Below are 17,409 nucleotides of genomic sequence, written 5' to 3'. Positions count from 1 at the left end.
AGCTCTTTGATTCTTTGGTTTCCTATGGAAGTGTACGACTATGCTGGGGTCTTTGCGACTCACCTTTGGGTCTTGAGATATCACAGAATGGTTTTTCGCACAAGAAAATGGAGACACTTGTGCTTGTGGTTCTTTTAGTGGTTCTTGTTGCTGTTACTCTTCCAGTGGGGTTTCTCAGTTGTCTTGTTTTAGTGTGAACCAAAAATATACTGAAATTTTTCAGCTATTCTTGCGTTTGTAACTGCTGCTGGATTTTGTTCCACTTTGATCTTATACCAGCTTGATAGAGTTATACTGTCTGCGTTTATTGTCTCGTGATTCTGATTTTGTTTTTATGATTTTTGCGAATTAGTTTTCGTAGTTGCTTGTAGTGGTTGTTGTTCCTGTTGTTGCTGGACATGATTGCGATGGCAGCAACAACATGACGCAGCGCTGGGACGTTCAATCAATGAACTGCAAGAAATAAAAAGAGAAAACATAATTAAGATTACAATTATGTTTATTCCTTGCATTTTTTAATTTGTATTTACATATATATTATTATCGATTGCTTATTAGCTTATAAATCAGATCGTTGAAAAATGGCCGTGGCCTAATCCAATTAAATATTGTTTAATGACTTCCGAGATTTTTAATCAGTTCTAACAAGTGGCGGCTGGCCAGGCAGCTGAAAAGGGCAGCCAAATGTGTTGGAGAAAATTATAGAATTTTATCGAAACCGCTGGGAACAGTAAGGCCCAATGAATGTGGCAGCTGGATCAAAAGAGAATTGAACTTTTTATTGAGCGTTGAATCACAGAGTTCAACTACTTGTGAGAGCGGAGCCCCATTTCAACTCAAAATCGGAACCGCACAGAGACTCTAAAAGAAGGCGAAAGGCGGAAGCAGGCCGATTCCGCAGACTCGCGGACTGGCAAACTGGCAAGCTGGCAAACTGGCAAGCGGGCAGACTCTCTTGGCTGGCTGCTGGGGCAGAGTGAAGTCAAGCCGCGTCGATGAAACACCTGGAGATTGTCACAATCCGTTTGGATGAATGTCCAGCATTTTGATGGTGCTTAAACTCACACTCGCGTCTGCCTTCCGTTACATTTAATTGCGTTTCTCCCATCTCCCATCTCCCATCTACCTATTGCCATTCCCCCTTCCCCAATCCCCAATCCCCACTCCCCATTTCCCATTCCCCATTCCTCTTCCCTTCTTTTGCGGGGCACAGACTTAATTGCAGCATACTAAAAAAATAAATGAAATATAGGCAAACGTTTTTTTCCACTGTTTGCTCAGTACATCAAAATTACATTAGGCCGCATAGAAGCATATGTACACACATCCATGCAGATAGACAAATACCATATGCATGCATATACATATGTATACAATGTACGTATGTATTGTGCGAGAGTACTGACCTATATATTAACGGCTGCCAGTCGGCTCATACTACAGCCGACTGTGATGTGTTAATTAGTCAAGTGTTGGTCAACACTTGGCCTGGCTTGGCTTGGCTCACTTTGTGTGACTTTGGAATGGGTTTCGAATGGGCCGCACTGCGAGTACGGTACGCGTGCAAGGGGTTGCAAATGCTCGTGTGACTATTGAGATGTTGATGTACTTTGTGGAATTGCAAATACTATCAGCGTAAATATTGCTCGATTAGCGAATCAGCCAGGAACAATATGGATGTTAGCAAGAAAAGAGTGTGGTACAGTAAGCATGGGTCAAATATGTATATACATACCTACATATACATGTGCATGCCATACTCGTACATACACCTGTGTTCTTAACAATAATAGTGCCGCACCTCAAAACATTTAAGACTCTTTATTTTAGAAACAAGAACATTTTGATTGAAGGGAAGGTAAGCATTTGAAAATAAAAATAAAAACCGTGTACATTGGCTCCGGCCTGAGCCTGAGCCTGAGCCTGAGCCTGACATGGGCTAATAGGTCTGGCCAAATCAATGCTTCGATTGGATTTTAGCCCATAGTTCTTGAACCCCTTGAATCCAGCACTATTGGTGCTTGTAGTTGCTCGCCTTTTACATGGCAGGCGCTGAAGTACGATAAAAGACGGAAACCCAAACACAAACAAAACAAAATGATTTAATAAGTTGTTGAACAACCGGATACCAAATCGCAGAGTCCAAGTCGAGGCTGAAGCTGGAACAGAGTAAATGTTTTGCAATTTCCCTAAGATTTCCATGTGTCTGCCTGCCTGCCTGCCTGCCTGCCTGTCCGTCTGTCCGTCTGTCCGACTCTCTGGGTGCCTCGGTGTGGCATGTTGCAATCGGCAAACGGCAAACGGCGGCAGGCAGCCGGCAGCCGGTAAAGAGACAAGGGGAAACTGTGCGTGTGCCACGATCTCTGCTCCATGTGGTTCCTCAATTAAACGGCACTTGAATGTACAATTTTATTTCTCCCTCTCTGCGCATACTTTGAGCTCCAATAAATTAAGGTAAAGCAAAGTCTCTTAATTGATGTTGGGACTTATCGTCAAGCGTCTCAATGACTCCGATAGAGGCGTTGATGATATTCATCATGAGCTACAGCCAACACCACCTGATTTACGAGTTCCGTTCGCAAAGGCTGCCGCCCGCAGTGGATGCCTCTCGACTCATTTGCGGCACTCATCGAACCCATTCATAGCCAGCCGAACGACAGACAATCCGACAGACAGCCAGACAGCCAGACAGACAGACAGACAGGCTGTCCACTGGCAGCACTACCAGCAATAATTGCTTTTTTATTGTTTAATCACCGACACCTGTTCTTTGATTTGGGCCGTTTTTCTTCATGCATAATAGAGATGTAGTCCACCTGCAAACGGAAGGCCTTACAATCATTTATTCGGATTGAGATCCCAGCATGATCGGACAGAAAACTTGTTTGGGCATTCGGGTCCCACTTTACATTTATCCTTTTTGACTGGTGCGTGATCTTGTTCGAGGTCAATCGATTTCGACCCCATAAAATAGTAAATATATTCTTGACCGGCGGCAATTTCCGAGGCGATATCTCTTTTTCTTTCTATGTTTCCCCATCTCCCATGACAATTTACACCACAATCCTCCTTCCAAAGCAGCAATGCATTTAAATTAGCGGTAACAGTGAGAAGAGGGGATCCAGCAAATAATATGTCCATGTTCTATAAAACAGTGAAAGGGAGGCGGAGAAACGAACAAAAATTATTTCAGGCGTGTGGTGTACATGAACGAGAATGGAGCAAGAGAGTTCTTTGGCGAGTTCTCTTAATCTACATATGTATGTATGTATGTATGTATGTACATATGTTGTTGAGTTCCTACAGAGAGCGCGGGTGGCGTGAGAGCGAAGTCAATGCTGACAGCCGAGTCTGGCAAAGCTGGCTGTAAACGATGCATAGTCAGCACGTGGAGCTTTTGGGACTGGGAGGATGCATGCTTTGTCTGCACGCTGCTGCATTTCTCACACACACAGCATTCAATTATTAGTGTTGCCATTTCGCTTGTACGTGGGCCTTGGAATAATGTGAGAGAGGGAGCACGAAAAGGGAGAGCTAAATGCATTTGAAAATCTCTGTAGCATGGGAATGCGTCACATGTACACATGCTGCAATGCTGCCACGCTGCTGATGCATCGTTTACAACCAGCTTAAGATGACTTCACGAGAACAGAATAGAAACCGATTCTGCAAGACAGAGATAGCATGAGAGGCACAGCGATCGAAACACCTTAGTGTTGGTAGCTGTCTTCAGTTACTTCTCCCAGCTATCGGTCGAAGAGTTGAGCCACTATTTGTGACACAGGATGTTTTCCAAGAGTAGGGGTGTAGTGTGTGTACACACACAGTTTTACAAGTGAAAAATTGAAGCCCAATCCTGTTATTTTTAAATGCTGAATTCCAGGGAGATAGCTATACTTTATATATGTATGTATATTGAAAGGAAATCCATCTCCTTCATTCAGACTAGTGTGTAGTTCTATTCAAAACAATTACAGCGGATATACCATCTCGTTTTGAAAAATAATGACTATTCACTGATTCCGCTGGCCAGTCCTGGGTCCTGGCCAACATTATAGTTCTAATAATATAAGAAATCGCCTGCCAACAGTGAGTGATTCATAGCCCCATTCCATTATATATCCAATTTGACCAATTTGCGTATATCAGATTGGTCGGTACTTGTTGACAAGTAAAGGAGCCCAGAGAAGCCGAATCTCACAGAAAGCGCGGCAGAGGCGTCCAAAGGCCCGGACACTCGCCGACTAGCGATGGAGGCCAAAAGTCAGATCAGATCACACAGCTAAACAAAGACATCGCCCGACTTCTCGTGGCAAGGCAACTTTCCCGCCGTCAACAATGGGCAACAAACTGTCAGGAGGGCGTGGCGAGGTGTTCCCATGTGTTTGTGTGTGCCAGAGTAGTCGAGTGTCTGAAATGAGGAGTTGCTAATGACAAGTGTAGGTAAGAGTGCCGCCGGAGAAATCCGTTCCGTGAAAGCTGCGAGCGAACTACTTTTGCCAAAAAAAAAACCCATTTACGAGTAAGTACTCGAATGGCCAGGTCATGGGAACTTTTGGAATTAAACAAGTAAGAACGCTTCAATCTAAAAGGTGGGAGATAACAAAGTTTCCGAAGTGAATAAAATTTTATTTTGTTTGATCAGACGTACATATTTAGATATATATGTGTGACAAATAGCTGTTCTTTTGGGTATTATACCATTTTATAGTTTTATTTATTATTTATTATGAATACATTTTTGGGGAATAGTTTTCCATTAATGATTATATATTTAAAGACGAAGAACTGTCTAATCGGAAAGTCTATGATATATAAATATATATACATATATAGATATAAAGATATCGAAAGAAAAATACAAGATCATATTTCGAAAGACACCTCTATTTTCGAAAGAAATGTTGATCTTTTATATAAATTCAAAAGGGTTTTTTCTGATTTTAATACATATCAGGGAGTAATCTGTATTTGTTTGCTTTCTTTTGTTACAAGAGAAGCGAGTAATGGAAGTGTCGGCAAACCAATTTTATACCGTTCGTGCAAATTTTATTGTACAAATTGTATTGTATATTATAAATGTACATATGTAGATAATAGTCCCGAGGATCTGGCTAAGAGTATACTGCACCGTTGTCACCCTTCTAAATTTGTGAAAGGAACTAATGACAGGTCGTATAATTCGTACAAAATACTGTTTCGCTTGTGTTGTGGTTCTGTTTGTCGGGACGGTGGTAGGCAGTAGGCAGTAGGCAGCCCACACAAACATGGACGAACGCACAACGGCTGGGTAGATCATGGGACATGAGACATGAGACATGATCATTATGCAGATTTATGACTTCAACACTTGAAACTGATAGTGTGACCACTCCTCCAGCGCCTCTCCGGCCGCACAGTCCGCAGCCCCTCTCGCACGATTTGTTGTTAACAAAGTTGTTTGTTTATGAGGCGCTTGGCTTGAATTATTGCTGGAAATTAACAACAATTTAGCGGTTCAGACTTGTCGCCAGCTCCAATAATCATTAGCAACGACACTTGCACTAGACAAAAGTCAGATATGTGCGAGTACGAGTATACCGAACAGATAGTACTCGTATATAATATGCATACGTACATACATATGTACCTATCTCAGCCAATAAGCCAGCATATATGTATGTATTTCCCATATCTACATATCCACATATGTAGGCCTCTCCTCTCGATTGGTCCAAGTGGGCGTCTCAAATTGACTTGAATTAATCATTTTGTCATAGTACTCAGCTCTAATTAAATTCAATTTAAACAAGCCAAGTGTCTCTGGGTAACGGCCAACGATCGATGGATCAGTCGATCGATCGATCGGCCAGTCAGCTCAGTTTTCTAGGTGTATGAAAATATTATATAATTAAATTATTACGAAATCTGGCCTAACCTCGAACCGAGTGATAGGCGCTCTAATTGTTTTTATATGATTGGTGCAGGTATTTCATATTTATATATTATACAAGTATTTATGTTTTTATTGTTTATTTCTTTTAATTTTGACACTGTGGGCAAAGAGAAAACCCACTAATTAAAGAACGAAACTATGTAGAAAATGCATTTAAAAAAGGTCCCCTTATTGTAGCAAGGATTGGGTTATGTAAGGCCTGGGCTGGTTAGGTTACATGCGGAATTTTTTGTAAGCTCTAATTACGAGTATTTCATCGAGCTATGTTATGTATGTTTACAGAGAATTGCATGTCATGGGTCTAGGAAAAGAACACATTCTTTCCCTAAAATGATTGATAAAATACTCTCTCAAAGGCCCCTCATTGGAAACAAACATACCAAACATGTATACTATATGTACATTTGTGTGTGATAGACTTTTAATCTTAGGGCTCAGAAAATAGCCTGCATTTGAACAGACGGAAAGGCGGAAAGACGGAAAGACGGACATGACATGGCCGTGCAACTTTTCCAGAATCGAAAACAAATGGCCTGGGCCCCACCATGCAGCAGTCACAGACTGCGTGAGCTAGTTTTCCTAGCAAGCTGGTTAAATATGTGTAAATATCTGTGCTCCGCATCTGTGTCGACTGCAATTAAGTGCTAGTATCGAGAAATGTGACCAGCCGAGAGCCAGGCCCCTCTGACCGCCGCCTCTGCCGGACCACCTCCGCCTTGTATTTGTCGTTCTTCTGGTTTATTGCACTTTTGGCAGCTAATATTTATTAGCCATAATTATCGGTTGCCGTCGCTGGCTGTTCTAACAGTACACGATCTTTTGGGCACGGCTTCCGGGCCATGGAAGGCAGTAGTAGTACCCGCAACATGCAAATGACTCGCCCAGGCTTGGTTGGCTTGGCTTGGCTCTGAGGAGAGTCGATTCGCACTGCAAGATCATGCGATGGGAAAAAGCTAAGACATGATTGCATTGCCGCCATGGCCATAAAAATGCCAGCTCATCTTTCACCATTCAAATCATCAAATGAAAGACTCCAACCCGAACGATCCATCCTTCTCTGTCTTTACATCGCGAAAAGCGGCGCGGAAATTCTGACGTGCTTTTCTTTTTGGCATTGAATGAACGAAAGTACGAAAGTGAATGTCTGCTGCCACTGCTGCAACAGTAGCAACTTGAAGTCAGTTTGTGGCAGGTGGCCAGGCGGCAGCTTGGCTCCATCTTTTGGCCGGAAGCATCGACAAATTTGCACCAAATGGCGTCGTGGCACGCGCATCATCATCATCAGCATCATCATCGTCATCATCAACGTAATCATCGAGGTGGTGGCATTCAACTGATTTATTTTCATTTTCGGTGATTATGCTGATTGTTTTTTTTGGTTGTTTTTTTTGTTTTGTTTTCTTTTTGCTTGTTTGCTACTCCATTTGCTACTCCAACTGTTTTGGCCGATCTCAGGTTCCGTTGATTCGGAAAATAAAATACAAATTGTTTAAATACACAAATGTACCTACATTTGACAATATGTACTCGTAAGTAGTGTACGCGTAGTGTATGTACATATGTATGCGCTTTTTGCGCTTTTTGCGCTTTTTGCAATAGCTGCCACCATTTCGTATTCCGATTCAGATTCCGTTTGCGATTCCGATTCCGAATCCATATGTCAATGGCTTCTGCGGGTTCTCACAGTTGCGACACATTGCTTTTATTACAGTCGACAGTCGGCAGTCGGCAGTCGGCTGCCGGTAATTAGCTGCGATTTAATTATGAGTCAAAAAGAGGCCGAGAAATAAGGCTGGGCTTGTTCAGCCGTTGCCCAGTGCAAATATTTATTTGTGTGTTTTCGTTTCTTTGAAATTAAATGCAAATGAAGAGAGCAAAGCATGTCTGAATGTCTGAAATTGTTGCACGGTTGCGCATGCGTGTGACTTGATTACAGCAACAAAATGTTGACAAAGACTTTTATTGGCAGGTAGCAAATAGCAAAAGCAATAGCAATAGCAATAGAAATAGCAAAAATATGAAAATTGCAGCGCCGCAAAGCAGAAAATAAAAGGAAAATGCACTGAATGCTCACGCATACCAAGCAAATTATAGTGGGGCCAAAAACCCGACCAGAGGCGAAGCTTGCGGTGCATCAGGGGAGGGGAGGGGAGGGGAGGGGAGGGGAGACAACAGGCGGATTCCACCTCGCGACATTCCATCGGGGGGTACCCAATTATGACACTTGTCATTACAACCACCATTTGAGTGTGCATAAATGGGTTTACAAGAACAGTCTGATCGCCCACTCGATTGCCCTAGGAATCAAAAAGGAATCTCTTATACCCACGGTTTTTTTTTGATCAGTCATGGTATTTTTGGTATCGTTGGCCGATATCGAAGGATATATAGGCACATAAATGGCATACTAAATTCAAAGACAAGTAGGGATCGTGCCCACACGATCGATAGCTCCAAATGGTCAATATCTTGCATAGAACAGACATATATCAGAAGGGTCAACAACGACGATCTGCCGCGGGACCTCAAGGTCAGCGAAGGCTGGGGAAAGGATGGGAAGGCTGACGTAAGGATCATCTTACAGATCTTCTTGGCGACCGACAACCCCGGAACTAGAATGGCGAATCAAAAGTTTTGTTTTTCGGTTTTATTTGAGCCAAGAGCCTCTAAACAAAAAAACAAAAGCAAAAAGAAAATACAAGAAATACCCAAAAAGTAAATAAACATTTTCATTGTCAACGACAAAGCAGCTACTTATCGCATTTAATTGGGGCTACAATTGGGAGTATAATTTGTCTGTTTACAGCTGAGACAGCGGAGACCAAAGACGGCAATTAAGCCAACGATTAACAATAATTTCGATGTGAAACACTTTAAAACGCCATAAAAAAGACTTACCAGTATGGGACAAATGCCGAGCGCAGTTGGAATCGCATATGGATAGGGGAGGGGGATGGTGATGGGGAGGGGGAGAGGGAGAGGGACGTTGAGGGGAGCGATTTCGAGAACGCAGAGAATGTCCCACATTTGGTCATGGCACCACGAGCGCAGCTCGGCCCAAAAGTGGTCAAGAAGCGTGAGGCCAATTCGAGCCAAAAAAAATGTGGACAACAGGATGCAATCAATGTCAGAAATGTAATAGCATGCGGAATCGAAGCTATTTATGAGTTTATGCCTCCGCTAGAATCCGCCGAATAATTGAAGGCAGTTGATTGCACAGGAAGCGAATAAATTGAGTCGGGCCGAATGAAATTGACATTTCCCAGAATCAAGAGCAGTCGGCCCCGATAGAAATAGTCGACATGTGCAGTCAACTTATGACAGCATCATTGTGGGGCAGCAGTAGACAGGCAACCGGGCAGCCGGGCAGCCGGGCGAGACGGGACGGGACGGCATAAAAACAGATGGCGATCTTATCGGTTGACATGCGGACAAGTTGACCGATTGATGGGACCACCACAGCACGGACTGAGACTGAGACTGCTGCAGCCTGTCCGGCTGCGTCCAGCCTAAAGTTATCGCTGGCGATCGCCACGACTTGGACTTTTGACACCAGAGACCCGACATGTGCCTAATAAATCGAACATCGGCAGAGCCAAAACACTCGTCAGACATACATTTTATGAAGCTTAACATTTGTGCATTTGTGTACCCCTCAATCCTTTTTCCCCTCTCTGTCACTCGTTGAATATTTGATCGATTTTTGAAAATAACTTTATCAATTTCCCTGAGCAGTATCCTTAGGAGCCTGCATTTCTCTGCTGCATCAGAAAACTTAGACAAATCTGCCATATGCTCGAAGCCTTGAGCTGTAGCTTATGGGCGAAACTGGGCGAAATAGTTTTCATACTCGAATTTCCAGAGTCGAAGTAGAGTACAAGAAGCAGGAAAGAAAGCCCTTCTTATTATTAGTATTATAATTGGTATTAAATTTAGAATGGGAACTGAGCTCCATGCTCCATGCTCCATGCTCCATGTGCATGAGCAGAATGCAGATACATATATTTGCAGATACATATATTTGCAGATATATATGTATGTAGATGTGTGCAATATTTTTGTGCTTATTGTAACCTTGAGTGCGTAGTCAAACCCGTTGCGGCCAGACGGGACGGGCATTATCTCTCCTTGGGTGAACATTTTCCGAGACTGGGCTGGCTGGCGGGGCCATAATTAGGCCTTAATTCATGTCAGTCGAAAAGCAAGCAGCGCCGACTGAAAAACGCAACTAAATCCACTGAACTCGAACCGAACTCGAACCGAACCGAACAAATTGAAAGTTTTCATATAAATTCTAGTAAAGGGAAGTGACTAATATCGGAGGTTGAGGCTTGGACTGGCTGAGGCTTGATTCGTTGTTGCACACATCATACACATCATACTCTTTCGATTATAGCGAAAGACACATATCACAGCATATCATATCGAATTACCGAACGCCACGGCGTTAACAACACAATTAATACTCGTTTTCGTTATAGTTTTCGTTGGTTTCGCCGAACTACGAGTACAGCCAATTCAATTGGCCTAATGACTGCAACGAATTTGACAGCAGCCTCCAGACCTCAGAGTGGCCTGTACCCGTTCTCGGGTATGTGCATATCCACAGATACGATGCCATAACCATAGGCATATTTGGATCTGTCGACGCAGCTAATCCATTACGCGATGGTCGGCAGCAGATTCCAAAAATTCGTTCCAAAAATATGTGAAAGGGCCGTCGCCGTCGCCGCCGCCGTCGCCCTTTTGTCAACGTGGATCGCATACACAAATACGAGTAAGGGTACCCCATAGCATACCATACCATACCATATCATAACGCAATATGCATATCTACGCTTATATAGTCAGAGCCTACAAATCATTGAGTCACGCCAATGAAATTTACATATACTCGTATGTATATGAGCATACAAACAAAGTAAACAAGCAAACAAATGTTTAAAAAACCAAATGGATTCTTACTCGCTCGACCATCAACGAACAACGAATTCTCTGGTTAGAAGGGAAAGTCGGAGGAGCCATATAGGAGCCATATCCAGCGATCACAGCCAACTGGCAGTCAGTCAGCCCAGTCGGATATTCCCTAGGGCCTAGGGTATCAAAAGTGCAATCCATTAGCCGACAATAAGCATAAGGCCATAAAACTACCGACTGACTTAATGGAGTCGTTTGAGCGACAAAATTGCTCCCTGCTGTCCCCTCCATGTCGACTAATTTCCCCTTGATTTGGCCACGCCTATGCCATATTTGCATCGAGCAGTGCACAAGAAACCAAAAACGACGAAATACAGTTACAAAATAATGCTAAAGTTCGTTTCTTAAGTCTTTCGCTTGGCCGCGCTAAAATTGCGCAAACAAATCGGAGGGAAAAATAAAATAAAATAAAATAAAATAAATCTCCTGAAATCCCCGAAATCATCAGACTCTTACTTTTATTCGCTAGTTCGTGCCACAGCACCAGCAGCAGCGCCAGCACTGCCACAGCGCTGCCACAGCACTGCCATCTGAACGGCCGCAACGGCCAAGACAGCAAAAAGCTGTCAGGGCAAGTAAATTATTTTGCCGAGCCTGGGGATAATTGTTCGTTCGGCTATCTCAAATATGTTTCTTAGTTTTTCCTTCCCTCAAACCACCTCCACCACCTCCACCACCTCCACCACCTCCGCAAGTGGTGCTCCAATTTAAAAGAGCGAAGAGGAAAAAAACACCAATCCCAGTATCGCAACAAAATCAAAAGTAAGACAAAATGTCTAGCAAACATTTTTTCATCGTAATTATTGTTTTTAATCGATACTCGTACGGTTATCTGGGGGGACTAGTGGGCGTGTCTCATTCAGTCTTAGAATGCGGTAGAGAAAGGCCTGCCCAGACCCTGCCATCACCATCACCATCACCATCCCCATCCCAAGCCCCGGCCCAGCCCCAGCCCCAGCCCCAACACCAGCCCCCAAAAACATCGAATGGAATTCAGTGAGGCAAACAAATTGGTGCCAAGGTTGGCCCGAGACAACAAATAGAGTCCAAAGCCATAATTAGATCAAAAGTCATAATTTTTCTCGGTTGCTTTTTCGCGTCTCTCGTTGTTGCTCGTCGTAATTGTTGCAATTGTTGTAACAACAAACAAGCAACAAACCACAAAAGGTGCCCGTAATAAAAAGCCGACATAAAAAGGCTGAAATTTGAAGCCGAAAAAATCACTTTTACGTGTACGACTCGCTATCTATGTATCTGGGGGCATTTAATTTTGTCAAGCGACTCCAGCGGTGGCTGCTAGTCTGGGTCGGGTCTCTTTCGTGGCACTAGACCTCCAGTACAATACGAGTAGAGCACGTTTTGTGGGGCGATCGGTCAGACGGAGAGCTCGCTCCCAATTTAAATTTCATTGCACCATTTCCCGCTGCTTTCCCGCTGCTTTCCCGCTGCCACCCGCCGGACAAACTTTTAATTATAAATCTTATAAAGTATAAAAGATCTTATCTTTCGGTGAGCTATCTGCAAGAACGAAAAAATAAGTTAAGTTGAGGAAGGTGTTGCCGAGGATTAGCAGTCGAAGCAGGCGGGGTCGATGAAGGTGGAAGTTCACGGTATTGCCGTGGGGTTAGTCATGGTTCACGGAGGCGTCAACTATCCACTCACAAAGTGATTGGATCCCGATCGATTTGGTTAGATAAAGCAAACAAAACACAGAAAACAAAAAACAGAAAACAGAAAATAGAAAAAAGCAAACTAGCAACATTGGATTGGAAAGTGAAAGACAAACAAAGTGGATTCGGTCGGTTCTGGGCTAGGTCTCTGGTCAAAAGGTTAGGATCGTGGAGGTGGGGCCGTCCCCGGTGTGGGGCACGAGAAGATCTACTTCGAAATCATCAGCGAGTGGTATGCACACAACTTGGACCCCCCAAACACCACTCGGAAAAGTGCGACGTCCACACTCTTTTTCTTTTCTTGTCTTATTTGAAATGTGGTGCATCGTCAAACCTCAATCATTTTAACTGATTATAATAATGGCTTTTTTCGGCATCAAAACTCCCATGGACCATTAGCGAATATAAAACCTAAACTGCTATTAATTTCCCTCGTTTTGGTGCCACTTGCACCAATTCACACCACTTGACACCACCCAGATCCACTTCATTATGGAACGTACGGATCGTATGGAACGTAAGGAACGTATGGAACGTATGGAACAAATGACACGCGCTTATGGATCACGCGAGACGCATCCTTTTATGGCATTCCTGATGGACTTTCGCTGTGTCCATGATAGGATCAGTGAAACCACTGGCGACGATGATGAATTTCAGCTACACTCGAAAACTTATACAAAATAAAAGTGCTCTTGTTTTTTATTAAAAACTGGGACTACTCCATTTGCATACTTAAAGCATGTTTTTTTTTTTTTAATATTTTAATGTTTTTTTTTTAATATTTGGGAAATAATTCTTAGCTCGCTGGACCTAGCAACCATCTACTGGAAAGATCTTAGGGAGCTGATCTTGAACAACCTGCCCTGTTCGGAGGCCGTCTGCCGAAAACAAATAAGCAGAAACAGTCTATCATGTGCTATGAACCTGATAGCCTATCCCCATTCGGTAGCACCACCCAACAGCAGCACTTGACACCACCTTGTCCCTGACCTGGCCTTGCCCCATCGATCAGTGAATTGGCATTCATTTGCAATGGGCCGACCGAGCTCTTCTATCATTATACGGTGACACCACCTAACGAACCAGAGATCCGACCCTCCCTCTGCACCACCGAAGTGAGAACCGAGGATTGGTTTGTGCCGAACTGCGGGCAAATAGAGCATAGCCATGCCAAATGTTTGACCAACTGTGTCTGCGCAAATTTGAAAGTAATATTTTTGACTGATACTCGAGATGGACAGCCAAATGGATGGATGTGTTGCACCACAGCAGCACAGCACCACAGCGAGGGATCCACTCCGCCCCGCCTCGACCCATGCAAGTGCAGTACGTACTCGACGTTCGCGCCACCTTATCGAGAGTTCTCGCATTGCTGACCCACGCGGTATCCATTGGACTTAGCTTCGTTGGTTTTGTTTTTGTATGTGGCGCGAGGTCTTGACATTGTACCTTGAGCATTGTCATGATTTTATGTTGCAGTGGTTGCTGCTCCAATCCGCTGGGGAGCCGGAGATTGCTGCTGCTGCTGCTGCTGCTACTGCTGTTGCTGTTGCTGTTGCTGCTGCTGCTGCTGCTGATACTGTCATCAGTAAATGTAAATGAAAAGCTGCCAAAGCAAATCAAAAGCAAATCGTTTCGCCGATTCGAAGGCACGGCCATCCAGCAGCGGACGTCTCCACACCCAGTGGGCGTTCCACATACGAGAGACCCAGCCGATCCGATCCGATCTCGTTGCTCTCGGCGCTGTTGCTCCAGATTGTGTGACTCATGAGTAGGAGAAGGCGAAGGAGAAGGAGAAGGAGAGCCGTGTGTGTGGCTCCCCTTATGGCTGATCGGAACTGCTCGGAGCAGGGCTTTTGTGGAAAACAAAAGCCAAGACTCAATGCGGTGTAAAATGCAATTGCAAAACACTGGCAGAAACAACAACAGCAGCACAGCACCACAGCACCACTGACTAGAATCGATAAACCAAATAACGCGCTTGAGTGGTTGTTCGTGGTTGTCTGTGGATGTTTGCTGGCTGATGGCCTCTGCTGCTGTTGCGCCATGGAAATTCTTGCCAAGGTTCATTTAGCTGGACATGGCTGCTTGCTTTAATTCGACTTTTTAATTCTGTTTGCTTTGTAGAAACGCCAAGTCGCTCCTGCACAGCGACTCGGAGTCTGCAGTCGGACACCCTTTGATGTTTTCGCCCAAACGGGTGCGATCCATAAATGATGACGCTTCACCGAAAATGTGGGCGGATGGAAATTTGCATTGAGAATTGTCTTTGGTCTCGCAAATTGGGTAACTCACTTCGCTCCTAAAATGTAAGAAAGAAACTTTAGGGGATCTGGAATCTGGCAGATCGGAAAATGTTCGTGCACCCACATCCAACCACTATGATTTCAGCTAGTTGTCGCCTCATAACATAATCATATCAGCATATCAGCTGAGTCGATATCGTAGTCTACTACTATGTACATATGTAGTCCCCTACTCCACAGTCCATATTTTATTGGCTAGTTTTATATGTACAAGCCACAATAGATTGGAAAATGCTGATTGCACTTGAATGATCACATTTTTTGAACTACGCGACCGAATCTCTATTTAGAAAATGTGATTTTAAATATCACACTCCTGTCACACGTTTTTCCAATACATCGGTTGATCGAGATGAAAGGGTCCACAGATCTACAGTTTTGGTCCCAGATAACTCTACCTTTCCTGCTGTTTTCTGTTTTATTTGTTCCTTTTGTCACTGCTTCAACTGTTGCTTCTGCTCATTTGGCATCGTAGCAGATCAGCTTGAATCTGGTGTGGTACTTCGTCATGTTGCAGTGGCATTTCGGTGATGTGAGCACTCCACACTGTCTCGGCTGGCGGTGGAGGTGGCATGTGGCATGTGGCATGTGGCATGTGGGCGAAGCATAAACGAGTATGTGGCAGAGATAGACAACTGGCCATTGCAGTCGTCAGTTGGCAGTCGCCAGTTGCCATAAGATAAACATGGCCAAGGTGTCCGGGGCTTGAGGCTCTCGGCATAATTATATACAAGAAGCTGTCGGCGGGCAGAGGAGCAAAAGCAGCCGAGGGGCACAGCCGAGCGGCTACAGGAGCAGCCACAGAAACAGCACCAGCTTCAGTACGATACCAGTGCGAGCACTGATGCACGGGCATAAGCGTAAGCAAAAGCGCAAGAAAACAGTTTGCAATAACTTTTCGCTTACAAATTTGCCAAACAATGCAGATCGCTGGGCACGAATTTGCAGTTGGACTCGCCACCGCTCGAGAGTTTCTGGCTCTGTCTCTGTCTCTGTCTCGGTCTCTGTCTCGGTCTCGTTGTTGGTGTCGCTGTTGACTCGAGGTCCCCGGCTATGCTGCATTGATGGAACCTTTTCCACAGTGTTTGTATGTTGGTGTGTGTGAGTGTGTGTGAGTGCGCCATCAACGAAGTGAGGGGCAATTATGGCTGCCCTGGGACTTGGTCTCGACTCGTGCCACGCGTCCGCATTTACAAGAGAAGCAAATTGTGTATGCGCCCCTTCCCCTTGCAACCGTCAGCAGTGCTCATCAGCTCAGATGCCGAATGGGGCTATTCCATAGGTAAATCGCTAATCGGCACACCGAGGTTCTACTATGGCTCCAACACCAGCACATACGTACATACATACATATGCAGATCCTATAAAATGCCAGAAAGGGTTCGCCGATCTCCGAAATGGAACAACACTTTTTTGGGGAAGCCGCTGCAGCAGCACAGATTAAAAAGTTTGCAAACTTTTGCGGGGCTGACTGATTTATTTTCGATTTCTTGTTGTTTTTTTTTTTTGTGGTAGCAGGTTTATAGCGAACACGGCAAGAGACCTGCAGAGAGAGACCTAAGAGAGAGAGAGAGAGAGGTCGGGAGAGGAAGAGGGGAAATGGGAACGGGAACGGGAACGGGAAGCTGTCCAAGCTATCCAGTTACCCATGCGCCTCACGCAGTTGCCACAAAGCAGTCGAAACGAGAGCAAAAGTAGCCACTGCTTCGGCTGTCTTTTCGGCTTAGCGCCCGTTGTCCGTGATTGTCCCCATGCCCCACTCCACACAGCCACTCAGCCACACAGCCACACAGCCACACAGCCAAACTGCCACACTGCCACACTGCACTCCGTTCAGCCGTTCCAGTGTCCACGTACCAACATTGGCCTAATGTTGCACATTGTATGCCGCGCTGATCTTGTTTATTATGCAAGAAAGCTGCCAAAGTGAGCCAGCGACACACAGATATACGAAATGTACGAAAGCCAAAGCCAACCAGAAACAGAAACAACAAAAGGGGTAAAAGAAACAGCAAGAGCAACAGAAACTGCCTCAACAATCACAGAAAGTAAATTTACAAAAGTTTCAATTGAACAGCATGCCGTATAATCTGGATGAAAGCCAAAAGAAATGGATACTCGCGAGATACTAAGCAAACTAGTGTATGTAATATCTTATGACAAACACCATACATACATATGTATATGCATGTATGTATGTTCATATGTCTGTATATGCATCGTACAGAAAATCCCAAATTTATTACTCTAGTATTAAACATTAAGATAACCATTAAGTTTACACGCATTAAGCCATTTCATCCGAACTCATTTAAGTTGAGGAACCTCAAAGGAACTTTCACGATTTTACGAATAGTATAATCGGATGTAGTACATATTTACAACTTTACAACTTATTGGTGGACTCAACCATCAGCTTACTGCTGGATAAATCTAAGAATCGGAGAACCAAACAAAAGAACCCCCAGACTCCCAACCAAACGGAACGGCGATATCAGGAACGAAGCCAATCTCTAAC

At 44.3% G+C, this 17,409-nt stretch overlaps 1 protein-coding gene across 5 annotated transcripts in view; it reads right to left on the bottom strand.

Moving 5' to 3' along the window:
• The window catches only part of LOC6901013 (mucin-5AC), a 38,041-nt gene that overhangs the window by 17,023 nt on the left and 3,609 nt on the right, over positions 1 to 17,409 (bottom strand). For all 5 annotated transcript variants that reach the window (XR_001453026.2, XM_033382261.1, XM_033382260.1 and 2 more), the window contains one exon: positions 64 to 453. The gene's annotated coding sequence lies outside the window, so the exon portion shown is untranslated. The remainder of the gene's footprint in view (positions 1 to 63; positions 454 to 17,409) is intronic.

Source organism: Drosophila pseudoobscura, chromosome X, assembly GCF_009870125.1.
Source record: "Drosophila pseudoobscura strain MV-25-SWS-2005 chromosome X, UCI_Dpse_MV25, whole genome shotgun sequence".
Classification (NCBI taxonomy): Eukaryota; Metazoa; Arthropoda; class Insecta; order Diptera; family Drosophilidae; genus Drosophila; species Drosophila pseudoobscura.
This window is presented reverse-complemented; position numbering and strand designations above follow the sequence as displayed.